Raw genomic sequence first — 3,291 nt, 5'->3', positions numbered from 1 at the left:
CACTACTCTAAAAAGCACATAACTACAATTTTGCACAGAGATGAGCTTGTTAGCAGTCTGGGGTGCAGTCTCTGGCAGCATCAGACTGTGCTTTGATTGTAACGCTTCCAATAGTTGGCTGCCAACATGCACGCCGCTGCCCTTTTTCTCAGAGCTGTGACGCTGAGTTGGGTTGCGTTGTAGCTGAGGATGAAACATGACTGTGAACTTTACGGCACGGAGGACTTGCTCCAGTTAAACTCAGTTTTACATCCTCTGTGGTGATGTGTAGCGCAGAGCACCCTGATAGCACAGGTTGGCAGTGTAGCACTATGCAGCAATGCTGAGATTGTCTCTGGATTCACTAAACCTGCCTCTAGTCACTCTGTAACACGTCTTAATCTCAGTATTGTGCCGAGTTAACCGCACTCATTAACCATTTCTAATTCTTGATTAAGCTTGGCGGGTCAGGAATTTTCACCCTGTGTCTGTGGCTCAGTGTAAAAGCAGCCCCAGTTTGTTTGCTCAGCATTCTGGCAATTACCGCCGTTCGTTACAGAAGGATGAGGCGATTGGCCAAAGGTATGCAGGGAGGCTGCAGCAAAGGTTTGTACCTGATCTTCTGAGTCCTAAAATAATGCCTTCGTCATTGGGCAGTCCTACCAGCCAAGCTAGGGTCGTTGGCGGTGGGGGGGATGCACACAACCCCCCGTTTTTCCTTCTTGGCAATGGGTTTAAAGAGTCAAAGATAGTGCCTGGTATCCAGACACCTCTTTTGGGAAAGAAAAAAGAGAAGAAGGGTTCTCTCATTCTCATATACTGCCTCGAAAGCTGATTGTGTACAATTGCAATTGTGCCTATAAGGATAGTTTAGCTGAAAGTATCTACTACGTGGATGCTTCCAAAGAAATTTATTTTGGTTTTCCAAACACCTGTTTCTTTGCTCTTATGCGTCTTTATTTTTTGCTTGGGATGCATAAACGATGTGAGGAAAAGTAACTCATGACAAGCTGCTGAGCAACACTTAGTGAGAAATAGCAGGAGTCAGGAACCACTCAAGAGAAGTGCTAGTTTTCAGAAAAATAAAGGCAGAATTGAAAGATCAAACTTGTCTCTGAGCGAGTTTCTTGTTTGAGGCAGTGGGAAGGTGTTACAGGCAAGCATGTGGAGCGTACAAGATGTTAACTTACTGCTTCTCAGAAACAGCTTATGCGCTAGCTTTGTTACACAGTGGCATGCAGGTGTCTGTAATGAATGTTCTGCTGTGGCAATGCAGCATCGTTATAGCTGTCTATTTTAATACAGAAAATAGTGCTATAATGCGGTTTTGCTCTGAAGCACGCATGCGAGCTGAAATCCTGTAACCAGTCGTATGGCTTTAAACTATGTGAAAGGATGGGACAGGAGGAAATACAAGAAGAATGAGCAAAAAAGTAAAATTACGGGTGACAAATGCCACTTGGCTCTGTACCAGTGTCACTTACGAGTTCCTGATTCAGCTTTGGTGCTGCTTATTTTAATCCATGTGGTGGGAATCAGAAGATGAAAAGCAACCATGACCAGACAAGACGTGACTGTCATTCTGTCAGGAGATAAATTGCCATGGCAATCCTGGCCCTTGCTGGTGGGGAGCTGGCTGATTTTGGCCAGCTGCTGTGGAGCTGGAGAGGGTGGGTCCCCTTGAGGATAAGGTGCCTTCTGGATAATTAGACAACCGTACAAACTGTCTCTCAAAACAAAGGATATTAAATCATTTCTTTCTTTCTGCTGCTTGAGATTAAGTAGTGGCTCTTGTTGTAAAAATGAGTGGTTGAGAGGCACCACTGGTTTCTGAAGGACAGCAAATGCCAAACCCAGTTGGAGCCCGAGTTTTTCCCACATGCCAAGGGGAAGAAGTGCAAGGTTTGACAGCAAAAGAAAGAGAAGGTTAGGCGCCTGCTATGGGAAGGAATACTGTTTATAGAATCATAGAATAGTTTGGGTTGGAAGGGACCTTTAAAGGTCATCTAGTCCAACCCCCCTGCAGCGAGCAGGACATTTCAACTGGATCAGGTTGCTCAGAGCCCCGTCCAACCACCAAGCACATTATTTTGATCTTTGTGCTTATCGGATGGGGTTGGGTCTCTGAGCTCATCACCCACGGGTGCGGGCCCCCCTGCCAGTGCAAGGGAAGTGGCTGCAGCAGGTGAAGAGGACCACCTTGCAGAGTAGTTCACTGGAAGCAGTGGTGAAATGGGAATCCTGGGCAGTGGGTTTCATGTTAGTTAAGCCAGTCCACTGCTGAGCGCTTGTGTTTGCTGGTGGAAATCTGCCCTTACCTACCTGCTTGCAGTAGGGGTCAGATGAGAGCTACTTCTGATGCCTTCAGAAGCCACAGCCAGGTGGTGAGGATGTGAGGGAGAAGCACGACTCCCCTTTCCAGCATCGCCTGCCCATTACTTCAGCTTAGCCGTAATGTGAAAACTGCACCCTGAAAGGCTGGTGAAGTAACAGGGCTACAGCTGGCTATAATACCAAAATGCGTGTTTTGTGGGATTGGTGCCAATTCAATTTTCCTTTTCCCCAGCTGCAGTTAGTGTAAAAGCTGGTTGCAGATTGCTTGCCTAGCTCTAGATTGGCATGAAGTAGCTCAGCTTTGCAGACCTGTTACCCTTCACGGCACGTTGTATCGGACCTGATCGTTATTCCCCCAGAGACTGTCTAAGGTAACCTATTGAAATATACCCTAATTGTTCCCTTCCGCACCACTAAAGCCCATTGTGAGGGTAGCTGTCATTATTTCTGACCTTAATAACACTTTAACAAGAAGAGTAACTCTTGGAAAAGTGCAGAATATATTCATTCTGTTTCCAGTTTGTGACTCTTGCTTCCTGACCATTACCAAGGCCAATGGTATCCTGGGGTGCATTAAGAGGAGTGTGGCTAGCAGGTCGAGGGAGGTTCTCCTCCCCTCTACTCTGCCCTAGTGAGACCCCACCTGGAGTACTGTGTCCAGTTCTGGGCTCTCCAGTTCAAGAAAGATGAGGAACTCCTAGAAAGAGTCCAGAGGAGAGCAACAAGGCTGATAAAGGGACTGGAGCATCTCCCCTACAAGGAAAGGCTGAGAGAATTGGGCTTGCTCAGCCTGAAGAAGGGAAGACTGAGAGGGGACCTCATCAACACATACAAATATCTTAAGGGTGGGTGTCACGAGGACGGAGCCAGACTCTTTGCAGTGGTGCTCAGCGACAGGACAAGGGGCAATGGGTACAAACTGGAACTTAAGAGGTTTCAGTTGAATATAAGGAAAAACTTCTTCACTTTGAGGGTGAC

The sequence above is a fragment of the Egretta garzetta genome, unplaced genomic scaffold, assembly GCF_000687185.1.
Source record: "Egretta garzetta isolate BGI_Z169 unplaced genomic scaffold, ASM68718v1 scaffold114, whole genome shotgun sequence".
NCBI classification, from domain to species: domain Eukaryota; kingdom Metazoa; phylum Chordata; class Aves; order Pelecaniformes; family Ardeidae; genus Egretta; species Egretta garzetta.
Note: the sequence above shows the minus strand (reverse complement) of the source record.